Genomic DNA, 21,847 nt, shown 5'->3' with positions numbered 1-21,847 from the left:
TGTTGAACACAGTATTGACATTTTGAAATTTTGGTTTGGTTCATGTTGTTTTTTCCATCACTTATTAAGATTATAACAATGTTCATCGTTCTTGAACTCTGCTTTCATGAAGTTGCCCTTATCTTATCTTATCTTATCCGTGCTCGGATCATGGGGGGTGTCATATAGCTATTGTTTATCTTTATAATGTGTTAAGTTAGCGTAGGCTTATTAAATGTTTAAACGCCACTTTTCCTTTTGCTGCTTCTGCACACGACACTTAATTGTTGATTTAGCTTTCAACCTAGAAGTCCGTTGTGGTTTACATGAGAATAATATGTTATTGCTCTGATATCAGCTTTGCTTAATAAACTATGTCTGTACATAGAGTGCTGAAGCTTCAAGAATAACACGATACAGAATTGTTATGAGGTCTGATCTCCGCACCTTCATAGACATAACATAAGTGCAGCTTCTGCCAACTTTAGTCTTCAGGCAGGTTTTATATTGCTTTGCTTAGAGCATAGATACACACTTGATGCGGTTCGCATGCAGAGAGAGCTGGTGGAAGCAGATGTGATCTCTTCATACAAGGATCTTGAGGTATGGGCCCGCCCTGCTAAAACCCAAAGAGACCTTCTTAGATATTAATATAATATGCTAGTTAGGGAGGGTGAGAAATAGGTGGTGTTAACCCTTATTCATTACAGCATGTTAGCATGCTGTCACCTTTTGCTTTCTATGGACTAGTAACTATGCTGATAACTTTGCTTCTGATAATATGTTTCCTTGTATTATCTAAGATATTGCGTTTGAGAAAACGGCATTAGTAAATAAATATTTCAAATGTGCACGTGTCCTCATTTACTCCACGTTCTGGTTTGAAATGATTGTATAACGAAAGAGTGCTCATGTGTTCCACGTAACCTGAGGTATTGTAAGTTCATGTTCTGGTTTGTCTAAACATTGGGAGTTTGTTATGACCAATGAGACACTGTAGCTAGCCTGGTAAGGGGTTTTGGGTACTGAGGTGAGTTTTGGGTCACCCTAATTCACTGAGGTTCCAAATCTCTATGCACAGTTCTGTGGGAGAACGGAAACCTTGCGACATCCCCAGACAGCCGGGTGAGTGGGGCTCGTTGGCAAAGGGTTGGGGAGTGTGAAGGGGCACATTGCTGGTGCCCGCCCGCCTCCTGCCCATACTTACTGCTTTGAGTGCACATCTGCTGAGCAGACTCGCAAGAGGGCAAGCTGCTCCACCGTTGGGCAGGATTTTTGGTTCAAGATCCCCAGAGTGGGGCCCCCGCCTACCTGTGCCCGTTCTTCTGGGGCATATTTGTTTTAGAGCCTGAGTGCTCCAACCTGAGGCCATCGAGGTGCCCATGCCCCATCTCTCCCAGCTGCCCCACTCGCAGAGGGCAGCTGCACCAAGAGGACAAGGGTTATTGATCAAGAACCCCAGGGCAGGGCTCAGGCCATTTTCCCCGCTGCCCCACCTAATAGAGGGCAGCGACCACAGTTGGCGCAGATTAATTTAGGAGTCCCTGAGATGGACAGAATTGGCACAGGGAGTGTCAGTGCCCATATTTGTGCCTTTACAGCTGCCCAGAAATTAGTGGGCAGCTGCCACGGTTAGGCCTGCGCAGATTGCGCACCTGTGACTTTTGCTGCCTAGGCAGCGCGCCCTGACTGTTGGACATAGGGAGTAGGAGCCCTGTGAGAGGCCAATTGCGCCTCTCACCTGCCTGGGGTCAGTTTACAGGTGTTGTGCCCCCGCTTGGGGGATACTGTGTTTATGATGCCTAATGTGATTTATGCTTAATGTATTTATGCACCCTGTTTTAGGCCTCTAAATGTGTTTTATGATTAGGAGGTTGTTTTGCATATTATGGTTTATGCTAGTGAGGTTATGTTTTACTGTGTGAGTTACGCCTAATGTGATGATTATTGCCTAGGGTTGTTTACATTGCAGAACCTCATGCTAAGTTCCTAACTTTTACCAGTAGTTACTGGTTGTGCTCTACATGTATTATTTGTGCTACATTTACAAGTGATGGTTTGTGATGGTTATGACAGTGGCCCCAGTGGCCCTGTCATGTATATATAACCCCCATGTAAATACTGCCCAGTGCCTGTTGGCACAGTGTACATTGTGTGATTATGATCTAATGTGTTTATGGTAATAGACAGGCTATTTTTTATATATAACCTTGTGTGGAGCTCCTTTTGGGGTATGCCTAGTGTGTTGCTGCTGTGTGTGTGTTGCGCAAACGCTTTACACATTGCCTCCGGGATAGGCCTGACTGCTCGGGCCAAGCTACCAAAGGGGTGAGACGGGGTTATCTTTGGCGTGTAACTCCCAAGTCCTGACTAGAGTGGTGGTCTTTGCCTGGCTTTGGCGCAAGCCTTAGCCAACCAGAGATCCCATTTCTAACAGAAGAGAATAAGCAATCGTAAATACTTAATCGAGAGAAACTTTGTGCATACTTATATCAAGTTACATTTGGAGAAAACAAATTAAATTAATATGATAATGCATAACAGATAGTATAATTCAGGGTGGCTTTGTAACTTCTTCCATTGAAGTATCTTTAGCTACAAACTTTGTGTTCAGCTGTAACGAAAGTGGTGCTCAGGTAAAGCGCTCTGATACCCGGCGTCTCGGGTCTGGTTCGTGCTATATAAAGCTCTAAAAATTTTTTAAATAAACTTGAATTATTTTAAAATTAAGTAACTGGAGGCCATAAAGATTGCCTTTAAAATGTAAGTGAAACAAGATGATCATAAGCATGATCTAACCTATGATTATAACATACTGCATTCCACAAGGATTCGACGTTCATAGCCTTAGCGGATTTCCAGTTCATAGTAATTTGTTGAAATGTTGCAGCTATAAGATCATTCATGACCCTGAGCACAGAAAATCCAGTCTATTACTCAACAGCTCAAGAAGATATTTATCTGAGTAAATGGAAACTTAACATGAAAAATCCCTAATGTTTGGGACCAAACCTTAAACCAAAAATGGTATCAAGTGATGAAATGTCACTTTGTTGTTCCTCACAAGACCGACATTGAGATCAATGTTAAAATGAGATAAAGATGTGGAGGTAATCAAGGGGAAGGTATAAATAAAAGGAGGAGTTTGCGTTGTATTTGCTGCACATGAGGATTTAAAAATTCGCAACCAAATTTTCTCCCAAAGTTCAATAGACCAAGAAGTCTGAAAATCATCTTCCCATAGCCGTACTATTTTGGACTTAGCTTTATAAGGATCTGTTTTTATAAAGTATTGATGCTGGAGGGTGATCTGATAATAAAGGAAGCAGTGGGGAGAAGGATGAGAACAGTGGAATAGGATCAGAGAAGAGCGCTCGTTAAGGATGTAGAAGATCTCTCAAGTGAATTAGGTAATTGAAGCAGAGACGAGCTTGAGGGAAATATACGTAAGATCCATCTGGCATTAATTGACGTGCCTGCATTATTCCTATTTTTTCGGGTTATCCGAAAAATAGATTTATTGTTAATTTTAATATCTTTGTTGCACCACAGAATAAACATTTTAAAAAATCTTTTTTTTTTCTGAGCCCTGGAGAATAACAACGGATGCAGTCGTTTGCAGGTATACGCAATGGTTGGATCATTCATTCTTGTAGGCCGAGAAGTAAAAGATACGCATTCGGTGAAAGAGAATAGGGATACGAAGGAGGACTCCATACCAACGCATAAAGGATAATGTGAGAGTGATTGAGAACGAAGCCAGAAGAAAGCTTGTCTTAAAAAATATGCAGAGTGGTAATGTCCAAAATCAGGGAAATTTACACCACCTTCCTGGTTAGATTTTTTAAGGCATGAAAGGGCTAGTCTGGATTCTGTTGACCATGCCACAAAAATGCTATTAAAAGTGAATCCATTTGCTGTAATTGAAATGGGTATGATAATATTAAAAATAATAAAGTGATTTATAAAGCGCATGGTTACTGCGACCGAAGGGTCCCAGCGCTACGGTTTGACTTCCGAAGTTCAGATCAAGTGAGCCCAAGGTACTCTGCCTGGTTAAAAAGCCAGGTTTTTAGCTTCTTTCAGAAAGATGGCTCTGATTTGGCATCTTGGCGGCCAGGATGCCAAAGCTGCATCCTCCAATGTGAGCTCTTTTAATGCTGGGAACGCAGGCCAACGAGGTCCGCCAGATCTTGATTCACTTCTTGGGGTATAAGATGCATAAGAGGTATAAGAGGCCTCCAAGCCTCTCTTGCTCTCAATGTTAGAGGCACTGATCACAGTGATCCCTAAACCGGGTAAAGATAAACCCATGTGTGCATCTTTTCACCCTATTTCCCTCCTTAATGTGGACCTAAAAATGTTCACTGGGATCTTGGCACACAGACCTCACCTACCTGGGTTATAGACCCGGACCAGTCCGGTCTTGTCCCTGGGCGTCAGTGTCCTGACAACAGTAAACAACTCCTATATCTTGTGGATAGGACTGAACACTTCCCGGCCGAACAAATCATATTTTCTGTCGACGCTGAGAAAGCGTTCGACAGGGTTCACTGGCCGTACCTTACTGCGACACTGTCTCACTTGGGCCTGCCACACCGCTTCATTGATTGGATACTCAGCAGCTATACCAAACCAAATGCATCGGTGCAGTTGAACGGAACTGTCTCGAATACCTTTCCCATTAAAAGGGGAACGAGACAGGGGTGCCCTCTGTCACCGCTCTTATTCGCCCTGTACAAGGAGCTCTTTGCTCAAAGGGTTCGGGATGATCCCCGCATTAGAGGGGTGCTCTTTGGGGGGTCGGAGCACAAACTCTGCCTTTATGCGGATGATGTTGTGGCCACGCTGCAGCGGCCCAGGGAATCTCTTCCTGCTTTGCTGGCGGAACTGGGCAGGTAAGCCTTAACATAGGGCTTCAAGATTAACGTGCACAAGTCACCGGCTCTTAATCTTTCTCTTGAACCTGAGACACTGGGCGTGCTGCAGCGGTCCTATCATATCCACTGGGGACAGGATTCTATCCCCTATCTGGGCCTGCAAGTCTCCGCTAGTATACAGGTCACCAACTCGACAAATTACACATCGTTGTTACGGCAGGTCCAGGACTACCTTAGACGGTGGCGGCCTCACTCGCTGCCATGGTTGGGCCGCATAGCGGCCATAAAAATGACAATACTTCCCAAGATCATCTATCTGTTTCAAACACTCCCACTGGTGCCTCCGTCAGGAGTTATAATCTCATTGCAGAGGGACATAGAAAGTTTTATATCGCGGGATAAGAGGGCTAAAATTACTATTCCCACTCCAAAGAGTGCAACAGTAGGGAAAGCGTTGGATAGCGTAGGGGTAAAAATTACTATTCCCACTCCAGAGAGTGCAACAGTAGGGAAAGTAAATACTTCATATATTATTTAAAAAAATATAAATTTATATCTATAAAAAATTAATTAAAAGTAATTACCAATTTAATATAATAGAATAATGAATCAATTAATATTACAAATTAAAATTAATTATTACAATTAGTTACCTATTAATACAAATTAAATACAAATTAACAATTAGTTAATTAACAATTAAAAATTAATTAACAATTAAATACAATTAAATACAATTAAATAAATTGAATTATTTAATTAATTATGAATAAATTACTTCCCACCCTATTCCCCTATAAACCCAAAACCCACTACAAAAAATAAATTAGTTAAATTAACATAATTAGCAAATAATCAATTAAATAAAATTAATTGGCAATTAAAATTTAATTATTTACCCATAAAAAATTAATTAACAATTAATTCTAAAAGAATACCAATAAATAATTTTACATATTTAATTAATAATAAATAAATTACTTCCCACCCAATTCCCCTATAAACCCACAACGCGCTACAGAAAATAAATTAGTAAAATTAACATAATTAGCAATTAATCAATTAATTAAAATGAATTGCCAATTAACATGTAATTAATTACCAAATATAAATTAATTAACAAATAATTAAAAATGAATACCAATAAATAAATTTACATATTTAATTAATTATAATTAAATTACTTCCCACCCTATTCCCCTATAAACCCACAACCCGCTACAGAATTAAATTACGCAAAAATTAAAAAAACTAAAATCATTATTTAAAATAAATGAGAACATAAATACACACTTTTCACATATATAATAACATGAAAAACACTATAAAAAATTTGATATTATTAAAAATTCGATAATTTTAATAACCTATATTATATACTTCGATATTTTAACTTTCTATATTTTTAACATTCTATATTACATTACTTACCTTAAAAACGAAATTTTTGATGTCTATATTCTGTCCATTCGATATTTTGTCCATTCTATATTTTGGACTCGATATTATGTCCATTCGATATTTTCTACTCGATATTTTGACTGTTTACCGTTGAGGGAGACTTGGGTGTTCAAATTTGCAGGCTTACTGGTGGGCGGTTCAAATGAGGGCATTGGTCGAATGGTCTCGCCCAGAGTCCGAGAAACATTGGCCGTTCATGGACAGGTCTCTTGCCCAACATCCTTTGTGAGGGTCCCCTTCCTTTCACGAGGTGAGACCTCGGGACTTGTATCTCTCTAAAGTGACTCATCCCACCCTTTTGGCTTGGGATAAGGTCTCCGCCTCTCGAGGGCTTACGACTTTCCCGTCCCCGATCACACCCACTGCTCACAACTTCGACTTTACCCCAGGGTTAGATTCGGTGGGGTTCCGGCATTGGACTAAGGAGGGACAGCGTTCCATATGACATTTCCACAGGGCCCCTATCCTTCTCCGACTTCCGCAGGGACCGGGACATACCGGAAACGGAACGGTACCACTATTTGCAGATCCGACACTGGGTGCTACACTCTGAAGTGCGGGAGGGTGCCGAGAGACATCTCACACCATTTGAAAAGTGGTGACTTACGAGACACACTGATTCTCATCTGACATCAGACTTGTATAAGTTTACCAAACATTTCCCCAGCACTGGAAAAACGCCTGGTCAGTTACGGTGGGAGGGGGAACTGGGAAGACCACTGACGTAGAAAGAGTGGTCAGACGTCTACTATAGGGCCCGCCACACGGCATGTAATGTAGCCTCCATTGAAACGGCCACAAACGTAGTCTCTTATTGGTACTTGACCCCTCCCCGGCTCTACATGGGTAACCCCTCTCGAACCCCAATGTTGGAGAGCTTGCGGCTCGCTGGGTACCCTTACCCATTTGCTATGGGACTGTCCCTCTCTTGCGGGTTATTGGAAGGAGATCCTAGATGATATAGACTCCCACTTTGACACCCAAATCCCGCGTCTTCCGGTGTATACTCTCCTGGGCCTCCCAAACCCAATCAGTTTTCCACTTAAATCTCGGAGGGGCAGGCAAATGGCACTCGCATTAGGGGCAGCCTTGCAAAATATACTTTCCTACTGGGGCACTACGACTGTCCCAACTCGATTGGGATGTCTCCATTGACCTTTGGGCATATTGGGGATGGAGATAATCTCGTTGTCCCTTGTGCACCCGGGTACCTCATTCGACGACTTGTGGGAACCCTTTCGCAAACTTTTGATCTCCGAATTCCTAGAACTCACCTGCCCCAAATATCTGAGACTGCTGCGACTTGCAGACCCACCCAAACAAACGGACTTGAGCACCTCTGCCTCTCAGTTGGATCCCTTCCCTAGCGGCCATCTTTCGTTCGACTAAAGAAGTTCCCCGCGCAAGAATGTTCAACTGAAATTGGGGGGGGGACGGGGGCAGGGGGGTCTATCACTCATGTTATTGTATAGTTTGCCAAATCGATAATCCTTCTGCCGGATTCTATTTGCCGGTCATGATGCATGTTGGCTTGTATATTGATTTATCGTTTTGAAAATCAATAAAAGAGATTTAAACATAAACATAGCAGCCTTGGGTGAAGAGTGAGAATGGAAATAATATTAAGCATCATCTGCCCCAAACCGAGACAGGGTAATATCTGAAAGATACAGGGCCAGTCAACTCTATCAAAAGCTTTCTCAGCATCTAGGGTCGCCGCCGCCATGGAGTATGGGCGAAGAGCTGCAGCACTCAGAATATTAGAAAGATTCTAGTATTGTCAGAGAGCATCCGGCCCTTTGTAAATCCACTTTGCTCTTTGCAATCAAAGATGGTTATGGAGGTAAACCGTCTCATCTTTTAAGTGCACATTTTTCATGTGAGTTCTTCACAGCTGACTCAATTTAGTTTTAATGTATTTTAAAATCTACACAACTGAATTGCAATTGGTAATTTCCCCAGGTGAAGTACGCAATTGTCTGAAATGCAAAAAAGAGTATTGATCTTTAATTTGCATAATTGTATATCGATGTAATTACAATGGATTATTAAAATTCCATTTTTGGACTGTGTGATGAATAAACACGATTTTTAGAAAACTTAACATTCTCTGAGAATAATAGATTAGGTCAGCAATCGAAGTGCATTAAAACAAAGTATGGGAACTTTGATGCTGGGGGCGGGATGAGTGAGCATGGGGGTGGGTGAAAGAAGTGGTTAAAAAAATATATACTGCAACTTTTTTCAGTCTTTCAGCTTCAGGTAACTACATATAAATTAATGCACAGATTAAATGAAAAATAAATGCACGTTAAGTTTAGCCATGAGAAATGCTTTATAGTCCATTATGAAACCTTAATGCGCTGCAGAGGTCTGTGTCTGCAACTAGAGAGCCACAGAAGTGAATCTGGGATGGTGTAGTGGAGAAGAGTGACTTGTGTATTTTTAGTGCTTTGAGGTCCCAGCCTATGACAGAAAGCACTGTGAATATGTAAGTCATTATTTAAAACTTGTATCATGTACATTATAAAATAGGCTTCTAGAAAATGCGCAAAAAAAGTTTCAAATAAAAAAGTCCTTCCAAAATATAGATTTTAGTAATACCCAGACTGTACGTAATGCAATTGTTTTTATAACTGTCCTTTAAAAGCCCCCAATCACAGCTCAGCTGTCAAGACCCTTGAAATACCAGGCAAAAGGAATATTTCGGTGTTTCAGGAAGCTGCAGGTGATTCCACCAAATAAAGCCCATACCTGCTTCCAGGCACCCTTTACAGATGCAGATGAACTAGTTGTGCACTTGTGCATTTCTTTCAGGCAAGCAGGCACCCTGCAAGAAGGCGTGATGCTTAGGTCGAAGTCTACCAGACAGCTGCGCTGTACGGTTTGCTAAAGACGTCTTGGGGACATTCAGAAGCTGACCTAGGAATGCATCGGCTTTGTGGTTTGTAACTCACAATAATTTCTGGCTTTCTATGTGCGGTCTTTATTTGTTTTAGACTGTCCAGCTTGAGTTCATCGCTGCCGTTGCCCAAACCTTGTTTACTGTATTGGGGAGCTTGGTGTTTACTTTTCATTTTCAGACGCCAAAATGAGAGAATTTATGTGACAATCCTGTTTAGATCCCATGTAAGAGAGGGTGCAGGATTTGTTTTTCTAGCACAAAACAAACAATGAACTGTGCTGATGTCTCAGAACATATCAGTATTAGTACAAATGAAGCAAATGTTTTGTAATTCTGAAGTGTGTTGGAAACAAATATTTGAATACCATCAACACACATCAATACTGTATGCGATGACATTTGCATACATTATCATTTGTGCTCAATATAACCATATTAATGCGCAAATCTAACGGTCATTTCAATTGAAAATGTGTTGTCTGTAGCAGTGTGTTACCACACCATGCATACGCCACAGTAGGCCACTCCACTCTACTGTACGCCACTCCAGTCTACTACACTCCATTCCACTCTATCTTAATCCACTCTACCCCAATATATCCCACCCCAATCTACCCTGATCTACCCTACCCCTATCGACCACACTCTAATTTACCCCAATCTACTGCACTCCAGTCTACCCCACTCCATCCCAATCTACCCTACTACACCCCAATCTACCGAAATTCAATCTACCCACTCTGGTCTGCTTACCTTCCCCACTGTAATCTACCCCACTCCAATCTACCACAATGTACTCTACTCTACCCCACTCCAATCTTCGCAATCCACTGCAATTTGTATTACCCCAGTCTAAACCCACTCGACCCCACTCCACTCTACTCCAATCTACCTCACTCCATTCTACCACAATCTCCTCTAATCCAACCCACTCCAATCTTCCCCAATTCACTCCAATTTATTCTACCCCAGTGCAACGCCCACTCCACCCTACACCAATCTACAGCACTCCACTCTACTCCATTCTACCGCATTTCACTCTACCCCATTCTACCACAACCCCACCCCACCCCACTCCATGCCACTAACTTTTACCCATGCTGTACAGCAGCCACAATGTGTACAACTTGGCTAAAGCTCCTTGCCAAAGCCAATAGCTCTCGCATGGGTGAGATCTATTGGCTTTGCCAGTATTTGATGGTTTAGTTGCCTGCCCCTCCCTCTGTTCCACAGCACAGGAGTCTCCCCGCCTCCCACTTACATTAAAAAGTGTGGGCACGTTGTGGCCCTCAGATCCGCCTAATTCGACCGCCAGATTAGTTCATGTGATTTTATAGTAAGCCGTGGAGCACCCAGTAGTACTTTCTGGAGACTATATTGTCGCTTGACTTATACTCAGGGCCACTGCAAATATATGTTATTTTGTCGTGCAGCGTTTTGCGCATAAATACAGCTTTGCCATTTTTACCACATAATCCATCATCTGCTGCACAATCTACAGATTGTAACAAAATAAAAAGTTGTTTCCAGCTCAAAAGGACCAAAAGTTACTAAAGATGAGGCAACACGTGTTCCTGCGCTTTGGAAGGCCACCTACAGAGGCGAACTGGGCATCTTTCAGTTGCTTGTTGCTGCATTCGGGTGTTGAGGTGGTTCTAATACGGGGAAATATTTTGTGAGACAGCGTTACCGTGTGTGAAAGTGTCAAAATAATGAAGTAATAGTACAACCACGCGTGCCGCATTGCGCGACATTATTTGCCTTGTCTTGCTGCAAAAATACCTTCCCAAATAATTCCATTGTCCCTGCCTCCAGCATACACACTGCATCCAGCACTTACGCCATACCTCAGCTCCACGCCTCAGTGGTTCCTCATGCTCAGGGTGTGTTCAGCTTGCCTTGTGTGCCAGTCACAAACACTGATTTGTTCCTTTGCTGCACAGGTAGCACTGCTGAAGGGCTCTCGATTCGTCCCTTGTGAGAATTCCTGTATTTTAGTTACCAGCACTTGCATTCTGGGGCTTGTAGTCTACACTTTCTATTCCAGCAATCACAGCTGTGTTGGCTGAAAAGCGATCACTGATGAGGTATAGGTAGAATGAGGAGTAACATTAAATGAAACCATAAGTGGTATCAGGGAGAGTGGTGCAGCCTCCCTTTTCTTTAGGGGGAGCAGGAACAGTGGGGAGGGTCAGACCCCCATTTCTTCTCTGGCTCCTGAAAGGCCCACCAGCCTCAGAAACCGTGGCCGCGCGTGCCCTGCCTGACTGCGCCTGTCCCTGGGGGCGCGCGCAGAGAGTTGTGGATTAAGGTAGATTGCAGACGCGGCCTTCCTCCGCTTGGCTGAGCGCAGAGGAGCGGGGGGGGGGGGGGGCAGCCCGTGCCTGCTTCACTACGCCACTGATCCCACACCTGCCTCCGCAGGCGTCGAGGCCTCCGCCTGCATCAAGATGGCCGCCGCCTGGGCCGCCGCATGCTGACAGTAATTGGAAGGCGCGCGCTGCTGGAGCGTGACTGACGCTCCTGACGCACGCTGGGGCGGGCGTGGAAAGAGCGGCAGCCCGTGCCTGCCTCGCTGCGCCGCTGGTCCCCCACACCTGCCTCCGCAGGCGTCAAGGCCCGTGCCTGCTTCGCTGCGCCGCTGAGCCCACACCTGCCTCCGCAGGCGTCGAGGCCTCCGCCTGCATCAAGATGGCCGCCGCCTGGGCCGCCGCATGCTGACAGTAATTGGAAGGCACGCGCTGCTGGAGCGTGACAGACGCTCCTGACGCACGCTGAGGCGGGAGTGGAAAGAGCGGCAGCCCGTGCCTGCCTCGCTGAGCCGCTGGTCCCCCACACCTGCCTCCGCAGGCGTCAAGGCCCGTGCCTGCCTCGCTGCGCCGCTGATCCCACACCTGCCTCCGCAGGCGTCGAGGCCTCCGCCTGCATCAAGATGGCCGCCGCATGCTGACAGTAATTGGAAGGCGCGCGCTGCTGGAGCGTGACTGACGCTCCTGACGCACGCTGGGGCGGGCGTGGAAAGAGCGGCAGCCGCGTGCAGGAGGTGAAAGGTCAAGCAGCGGTGCATGACGGGCAATTACCAGCAAGACATGAGTCTGGCGGAGACAGGGCTAAAAATAGGCGCCTTCATTGCTTTGCAAGCAGAGGGCTGATCAGCGAGGCGCAGGGGTCACAGGTCTGTGGGGAGCAGGAGGCTGTGTGTGGTGCACTGTACTGTACTCTGCTTACAAGGAAATATGGAGGGGGACATTGTGGCCCCTGTTTCTGTCTCATTCCCCCCCAGACACCAGGGGAGGCCCTCAGGGAGCTTCCAGCAAGCAGAGCATCGGGCTCTCGTGCAACCGGCGCTCCTCAAATATGTTTTAAATTTCATTTTGTCCTCGGATTTGAGCTCCATTTCAGTAGGTGCCCTTGTGGGAGGCCTGGTGCACAGCAGTCACTTGTGCCCCAACATTCCAGAGGGGCCCAAGGCGAGCACTGAGTGCACAGCAGAGGGGCCAAGGAAGGGATGTGCATCACGCCTCCACAGGCCCATCGGGGCCGCCAACGCAGCACACAGGAAGATGGACCACTGCCCCTTAAATGCGGCTCCAGGCTCAGCTTTCCTTCTACATGGACTGGACCGGCTGAAGAGTGGAAGCGTCACGTGCGGAAAGTGCTAAATTTTGGATAAAATGAGGATTGTGGGTAGGCCCTCCCTATCACTGTCCTTATCGGGGAGGGTACAAGAAAGCAGAATGGTGCAGGCTGCTACGAGCAACATTTATTTGCTGTGCAGGCTGCGTCACAAAAGTGTTGAAATCAATGACCCTGGCAATTTAGGATTTCGTTGGGCAGGGAGGAGGCCGAGTTATTGTACATCGAGACCACATGCAGCCACCAGGACTAGCGGCTTGAAGCCTCCAGGCATGGACTCGTAGCACTTGCTGCACCACGAGTCCCAGCTGCCGCACCTGCCCCAAGACTCTAGGCATCCTGTCTCGAGGGCGGATGTGGACAGGCTCCCTGGCTGTAACTACCTGCACTGTAGGAGTAGCGAGTCTGAAGCATCTCTGGTCTCCACGGTCTGTGCTATGCTGGCCTCCACGGTCTGTGCTAGGCTGGCCTCCACGGTCTGTGCTATGCTGGCCTCCACGGTCTGTGCTATGCTGGCCTCCACGGTCTGTGCTATGCTGGCCTCCACGGTTTGTGCTATGCTGGGCTCCACGGTCTGTGCTATCCTGGCCTCCACAGTCTGTGCTAGGCTGGCCTCCACGGTCTGTGCTATCCTGGCCTCCACGGTCTGTGCTAGGCTGGCCTCCACGGTCTGTGCTATGCTGGGCTCCACGGTCTGTGCTATCCTGGCCTGCACGGTCTGTGCTAGGCTGGCCTCCACGGTCTGTGCTATGCTGGGCTCCACGGTCTGTGCTATGCTGGCCTCCACTGTCCTTGCTATCCTGGCCTCAACGGTCTGTGCTAGGCTGGCCTCCACGGTCTGTGCTATGCTGGCCTCCACGGTCTGTGCTATGCTGGCCTCCACGGTCTGTGCTATGCTGGCCTCCACGGTTTGTGCTATGCTGGGCTCCACAGTCTGTGCTATCCTGGCCTCCACGGTCTGTGCTAGGCTGGCCTCCACGGTCTGTGCTATCCTGGCCTCCACGGTCTGTGCTAGGCTGGCCTCCACGGTCTGTGCTATGCTGGGCTCCACGGTCTGTGCTATCCTGGCCTGCACGGTCTGTGCTAGGCTGGCCTCCACGGTCTGTGCTATGCTGGGCTCCACGGTCTGTGCTAGGCTGGCCTCCACTGTCTGTGCTATGCTAGCCTCCACGGTCTGTGCTAGGCTGGCCTCCACGGTTTGTGCTATGCTGGGCTCCACGGTCTGTGCTATCCTGGCCTCCACGGTCTGTGCTAGGCTGGCCTCCACGGTCTGTGCTATGCTGGGCTCCACGGTCTGTGCTATGCTGGCCTCCACGGTCTGTGCTAGGCTGGCCTCCACGGTCTGTGCTATGCTTGCCTCCCCGGTCTGTGCTATGCTTGCCTCCACGGACTGTGCTATACTGGCCTCCACGGTCTGTGCTATGCTGGCCTCTACGGTCTGTGCTATGCTGGCCTCCACGGTCAGTGCTATGCTGGCCTCCACGGTCAGTGCTATGCTGGCCTCCACGGTCACTCCTATCCCGGACTCCACAGGCCCTGCTGCCCTGGCCTCCACGGTCAGTGCTATGCTGGCCTCCACGGTCTGTGCTATGCTGGCCTCCAAGGTCAGTGTTATGCTGGCCTCCACTGTCTGTGCTATGCTAGCCTCCACAGTCTGTGCTACCATAGACTCCACGATCTGTGCTATGCTGGCCTTCACAGTCTGTGCTACCCTGGACTCCATAGTATGTGCTATGCTGGCCTCCACGGTCTGTGCCATGCTGGCCTACACGGTCTGTGGTGTGCTGGCCTCCACGGTCTGTGCTATGCTGGCCTCCAAGGTCAGTGCTATGCTGGCCTTCACTGTCTGTGCTATGCTAGCCTCCACAGTCTGTGCTACCATAGACTCCACGGTCTGTGCTATGCTGGCCTTCACAGTCTGTGCTACCCTGGACTCCATGGTATGTGCTATGCTGGCCTCCACGGTCTGTGCTATGCTGGCCTTCACGGTCTGTGCTATGCTGGCCTCCACGGTCTGTGGTGTGCTGGCCTCCACGGTCTGTGCTATGCTGGCCTCCACGGTCACTCCTATCCCGGACTCCACAGGCCCTGCTATCCTGGCCTCCACGGTCAGTGCTATGCTGGCCTCCACGGTCTGTGCTATGCTGGCCTCCAAGGTCAGTGCTATGCTGGCCTCCACTGTCTGTGCTATGCTAGCCTCCACAGTCTGTGCTATCCTGGACTCCACGGTCTGTGCTATGCTGGCCTTCACGGTCTGTGCTATCCCGGATTTCACAGTCCCTGCTATCCGTGACTCCATGGTATGTGCTATGCTGGCCTCCACGGTCTGTGCTATGCTGGCCTCCACGGTCTGTGCTATGCTGGCCTCCACGGTCAGTGCTATGCTGGCCTCCATGGTCACTCCTATCCCGGACTCCACAGGCCCTGCTATCCTGGCCTCCACGGTCAGTGCTATGCTGGCCTCCACGGTCTGTGCTATGCTGGCCTCCAAGGTCAATGCTATGCTGGCCTCCAAGGTCAGTGCTATGCTGGCCTCCACTGTCTGTGCTATGCTGGCCTCCACAGTCTGTGCTACCATAGACTCCACGGTCTGTGCTATGCTGGCCTTCACAGTCTGTGCTACCCTGGACTCCATGGTATGTGCTATGCTGGCCTCCAAGGTCTGTGCTATGCTGGCCTTCACGGTCTGTGCTATGCTGGCCTCCACGGTCTGTGGTGTGCTGGCCTCCACGGTCTGTGCTATGCTGGCCTCCACGGTCACTCCTATCCCGGACTCCACAGGCCCTGCTATCCTGGCCTCCACGATCAGTGCTATGCTGGCCTCCACAGTCTGTGCTATGCTCGCCTCCAAGGTCAGTGCTATGCTGGCCTCCACTGTCTGTGCTATCCTGGACTCCACGGTCTGTGCTATGCTGGCATTCACGGTCTGTGCTATCCCGGACTCCACAGTCCCTGCTATCCTTGACTCCATGGTATGTGCTATGCTGGCCTCTACGGTCTGTGCTATGCTGGCCTCCACGGTCTGTGCTATGCTGGCCTCCAAGGTCAGTGCTATGCTGGCCTCCACGGTCTGTGCTATGCTGGCCTCCAAGGTCAGTGCTATGCTGGCCTCCACTGTCTGTGCTATGCTAGCCTCCACAGTCTGTGCTATCCTGGACTCCACGGTCTGTGCTATGCTGGCATTCACGGTCTGTGCTATCCCGGACTCCACAGTCCCTGCTATCCTTGACTCCATGGTATGTGCTATGCTGGCCTCTACGGTCTGTGCTATGCTGGCCTCCACGGTCTGTGGTGTGCTGGCCTCCACGGTCTGTGCTATGCTGGCCTCCACGGTCACTCCTATCCCGGACTCCACAGGCCCTGCTATCCTGGCCTCCACGATCAGTGCTATGCTGGCCTCCACAGTCTGTGCTATGCTCGCCTCCAAGGTCAGTGCTATGCTAGCCTCCACAGTCTGTGCTATCCTGGACTCCATGGTCTGTGCTATGCTGGCCTCCAAGTTCAGTGCTATGTTGGCCTCCATGGTCTGTGCTATGCTGGCCTCCACGGTCTGTGCTATGCTGGCCTCCACGGTCTGTGCTATGCTGGCCTCCACAGTCTGTGCTATGCTGGCCTCCACGGTCTGTGCTACCCTGGACTCCACGGTCTGTGCTATGCTGGCCTTCACGGTCTGTGCTATCCCGGACTCCACAGTCTCTGCTATCCTGGACTCCATGGTATGTGCTATACTGGCCTCCAGGGTCTGTGCTATGCTGGACTTCACGGTCTGTGCTATGCTGGCCTCCACAGTCTGTGGTGTGCTGGCCTCCAAGTTCAGTGCTATGCTGGCCTCCACGGTCTGTGCTATGCTGCTCTCCACGGTCAGTGCTATGCTGGCCTCCACGGTCTGTGCTATGCTGGCCTTCACGGTCTGTGCTATGCTGGCTTCCACAGTCTGTGGTGTGCTGGCCTCCACGGTCTGTGCTATGCTGGCCTCCAAGGTCAGTGCTATGCTGGCCTCCACGGTCTGTGCTATGCTGGCCTCCACGGTCTGTGCTATGCTGGCCTCCACGGTCAATGCTATGCTGGCCTCCACTGTCCTTGCTATGCTAGCCTCCACAGTCTGTGCTATCCTGGACTCCATGGTCTGTGCTATGCTGGCCTCCAAGGTCAGTGCTATGCTGGCCTCCACGGTCAGTGCTTAGCTGGCCTCCAAGGTCAGTGCTATGCTGGCCTCTACGGTCTGTGCTACTCTGGACTCCACAGTCTGTGCTATGCTGGCCTTCACGGTCTGTGCTATCCTGGACTCCATGGTATGTGCTATGCTGGCCTCCACGGTCTGTGCTATGCTGGCCTCCATGGTTTGTGCTATGCTGGTCTTCACGGTCTGTGCTATGCTGGCCTCCATTGTCTGTGCTATGCTGGCTTCCACAGTCTGTGGTGTGCTGGCCTCCACGGTCTGTGCTAAGCTGGCCTCCAAGGTCAGTGCTATGCTGGCCTCCACTGTCTGTGCTATGCTGGCCTCCACGGTCTGTGCTATGCTGGCCTCCACGGTCAATGCTATGCTGGCCTCCACTGTCCTTGCTATGCTAGCCTCCACAGTCTGTGCTATCCTGGACTCCATGGTCTGTGCTATGCTGGCCTTCAAGGTCAGTGCTATGCTGGCCTCCACGGTCAGTGCTTAGCTGGCCTCCAAGGTCAGTGCTATGCTGGCCTCTACGGTCTGTGCTACTCTGGACTCCACAGTCTGTGCTATGCTGGCCTTCACGGTCTGTGCTATCCTGGACTCCATGGTATGTGCTATGCTGGCCTCCACGGTCTGTGCTATGCTGGCCCCCACGGTCTGTGCTATGCTGGCCCCCACTGTCTGTGCTATGCTGGCCTCCATGGTCTGTGCTATGCTGGCCTCCACGGTCTGTGCTACCATAGACTCCACGGTCGGTGCTATGCTGGCCTTCACAGTCTGTGCTACCCTGGACTCCATGGTATGTGCTATGCTGGCCTCCACGGTCTGTGCTATGCTGGCCCCCACGGTCTGTGCTATGCTGGCCTCCACTGTCTGTGCTATGCTGGCCTCCACGGTCTGTGCTATGCTGGCCTCCATGGTCTGTGCTATGCTGGCCTCCACGGTCTGTGCTACCATAGACTCCACGGTCGGTGCTATGCTGGCCTTCACAGTCTGTGCTACCCTGGACTCCATGGTATGTGCTATGCTGGCCTCCACGGTCTGTGCTATGCTGGCCTCCATGGTTTGTGCTATGCTGGCCTTCACGGTCTGTGCTATGCTGGCCTCCATTGTCTGTGCTCTGCTGGCCTTGACGGTCTGTGCTATCCTGGCCTCCACAGTCTGTGCTACCCTGGACTCCACGGTCTGTGCTATGCTGGCCTTCACGGTCTATGCTACCCTGGACTCCATGGTATGTGCTATGCTGGCCTCCACGGTCTGTGCTATGCTGGCCTCCACAGTCTGTGCTATGCTGGCCTTCACGGTCTGTGCTATGCTGGCCTCCACGGTCTGTGCTATGCTGGCCTTCACGGTCTGTGCTATGCTGGCCCCCATGGTCTGTGCTATGCTGGCCTCCACGGTCTGTGCTATGCTGGCCTCCAAGGTCAATGCTATGCTGGCCTCCACTGTCCTTGCGATGCTGGCCTCCACGGTCAGAGCTATGCTGGCCTCCACGGTCTGTGCTATGCTGGCCTCCAAGGTCTGTGCTATGCTGGCCTCCACGGTCTGTGCTATGCTGGCCTCCACGGTCTGTGCTATCCTGGCCTCCACGGTGTGTGCTATGCTGGCCTCCACGGTCTGTGCTATGCTGACCTCCACAGTCTGTGCTATGCAGGCCTCCACGGTCTGTGCTACCCTGGACTCCATGGTCTGTGCTATGCTGGCCTTCACGGTCTGTGCTATCCCGGACTCCACAGTCTCTGCTATCCTGGACTCCATGGTATGTGCTATGCTCCATTGCTGCTACTCCTGAGGCAAAATATCCGGGAGGTGTTTGTTTTTCGTTTTTAAACCTGCTCTATGCACTACATTGCTTTTAAAATACTTGCCTGATTTGCACAATCCCTCAGCTGAACACTAGCTGCTGGGACTTAGAACCCACTCGTTTCTTGGCGCCATCCACCGCCGAAGGGAGACGACAGCCACGCCCACCTCTTGTTGGCCACACCCCCTCCTACGCTACCCGTCACGACTATAAACTATGTGTCAATATCGGAAGCGCAGCGGACGAGCGCAGCGGGCACGCCGTTTGCGCGCCGAAGGCGCGCTTAAGGCGAGCTCGTCTGCGCTCGTCCGCGCCGAGGACGCGCCTAGCGCCACAAACCCTGCCCGGCATAGCCCATCATTTTGCGGCTATACACGGGCTGCCTTGATCGACCTTCGAGGGTATGCTCTGGAAGGTAAGCTTACCTTCGAAGAGACTGCCTTCCCACTAACTGATTTCACACACAAGGACCTAATAGTGGGAGGCTTCTTGAATGTAAGATCCTTACCAAAACATGCCACCGAAATCAATCTCCTTATTGAGTCACACCATCTAGATGTACTTTTTTTAACTGAGACCTGGACACATGCAAACTGTGAGACTGACCTCGCAGCCGCTTGTCCGTTAAACTTTAACATTCTCCATCTTCCTAGACCCAAAGGCCGCGGTGGCGGAGTCGGTGTCATCTTCAAAGCCTCGTGGCAAACGAACACCTTAGATATAGACCCGACACCCGGCATCGAGCTCTTTGGTCTGTCTATAAACTGCCACCAAGGAGATACCTTTACGGTAATCATCTGTTACCGCCCACCCGGGGCATTCTCCCTTTCGCAACAGCAAGCCCTTCTTACGACTATCTCCAAGATGGCAACTTCTCACAGTAAACTAGTACTTCTAGGAGATTTCAACCTTTGGCCAAATGGCAGCCTAGACACAGGTCTAGACAACCTTCGGCTGTCCTGCGACAGTGTGGGCCTCCAACAACTGATAAAGGACCCCACTCACTCCGCAGGCAACCGACTCGACCTTATCTTCTCGAGCCCTGGTCTAACCCAAGTAGGCGACATCCTGCCTATGAGTTGGACTGACCACTCGCTCATTAAACTTTACATTAATAATGCCACAACAAGTAAAGCCAAATCCCTCCCGTCCCCGCAATTTTCGTACCGAAACTGGAAAGCGTTAGAAAAACTCAGCACCTCCTCCAGAATCTTCGAGGTGGAGGACAGTTTCGCCAGTATCAATTCGGTGGAAGATAACTACAGAGCTTTCAGCTCGAGAATCACCTCCCTTGCGGACTCTGCTGCCCCTCTCAAACTCTGTAAACCGAAAGGTAGAGCTCCGGCTCCCTGGTATAACGACTCCTTGAAAACCCTCAAGTCAGCCTGCAAACAAGCTGAAAGAAAGTGGAGACACGGATACTGCAACAATAACAAAATTCTCTGGAAGAAAGCACTCCGTGACTACAAGTCCGCTATTACAGAGAGTAAAGCGAACTATTACTGCTCCACCATTACTAATGCGGCCAACAGTCCAAAAAGAATATTTCAGATTCTGGACAATATCTTACACCCTGACTGTGTCAAAAACCCCATCCCTCCTTCTCAGTCTCTTTGTGACAACCTCGCTCAGTTTTTTACTGACAAAATTGAGACTATCATTAATAATCTGGCATCATCCCCGTCATCCACCCCCCCCACCTTTCCCGAAATCAACCCCACTATTCCCGAATCTCTGAGGGAGGCATGTCCTCCCACGAATAAACTACTGGTTTTCCCGCGTATCTCTCAAACAGAATTTGAAATAGTTGCACAAGGTATCACTTCTGGTTCCCCCCTTGACCCTCTGCCGCCGAAAATATGGAAATCTTGTGGGTGCGAACTGTTTCACACTCTCCAGATGATCTGTAACCAATCCCTGAGCTGTGGCGTTGTTCCCCGCTCCTGGAAGCAAGCGCTTATAACCCCGCTGCTAAAGAAACCTACGTTAAACCCAGATTGTCTGTCTAATTTCCGCCCCATATCACTCCTGCCTTTTCCGGTGAAGGTGCTCGAACGCTGGGTCAGTAAATGCCTCTCAACCCATCTCGAGCAGCACCATTTTTTGGACGAATTCCAATTTGGGTTTCGCCCAGCCCATGGCACTGAAACCGCGGTGCTCACGGCCATGGAGGAGCTTCGAATGCGCGCTGATAGGGGCCAAGCCGTGGCCCTGATTTTACTTGACTTATCTGCCGCATTCGATACTGTCAATCACAGGATCCTGCTCGAGCGGCTGAGAGAGGCAGGGATCGACGGCACGGCCCTGATTTGGTTTCACTCTTACCTCAGTGACAGAAAACAGGCTGTTTCCCTCCCCCCTTTCCAATCGGTCTTCTCCCCGGTCCCACATGGTGTCCCCCAGGGTTCCTCTATCAGTCCGATTCTTTTTAATGTATACTTAAAACCTTTGGTCACGTTAATTAAGTCACATAACATGACCACAGTAAACTACGCGGACGATACCCAGCTCCTCCTCTCGTGGGAAGGCGAAGACTCCATCTCCCTGCCAGCCTTCCATGATTGTTTACGAGACACGGCAAGCTGGTTGCACCGGAACTCACTTCAGTTCAACTCCGCGAAAACCGAGGTGATGTACTGCCCTGCGAGTCGTATACCCCGCCCTCTGCCCGATGAGTTTTGGCCCCTGGAGAACTCCAACAACCCTCCACCAGTCACCACAGTTCGTAACCTGGGCGTCATGCTAAACCATCAACTGAGCATGGAAACTCAGGTCTCTAGAACAGTCGCCACTTGCTCTGGTCTTATGCGCTCACTGCGCAAAGTTTTGCCTCTACTCCCTTCCTCCGCCAGAGCCCTAGTAGTCAGGTGTACTATCCTTAGTCGCCTTGACTACTGCAATGCCCTGCTGCTCGAATCTCCTGCGACACTACTGGACAGACTCCAACGAGTCCAGTCGGCAGCAGCCAAATTGGCTCTCGGATGGACCAGGAGATCCTCGGCCACGGCCGCACTGGC

This window comes from Lissotriton helveticus, chromosome 2_1 (genome assembly GCF_964261635.1).
Source record: "Lissotriton helveticus chromosome 2_1, aLisHel1.1, whole genome shotgun sequence".
NCBI lineage: Eukaryota > Metazoa > Chordata > Amphibia > Caudata > Salamandridae > Lissotriton > Lissotriton helveticus.
This window is presented reverse-complemented; position numbering follows the sequence as displayed.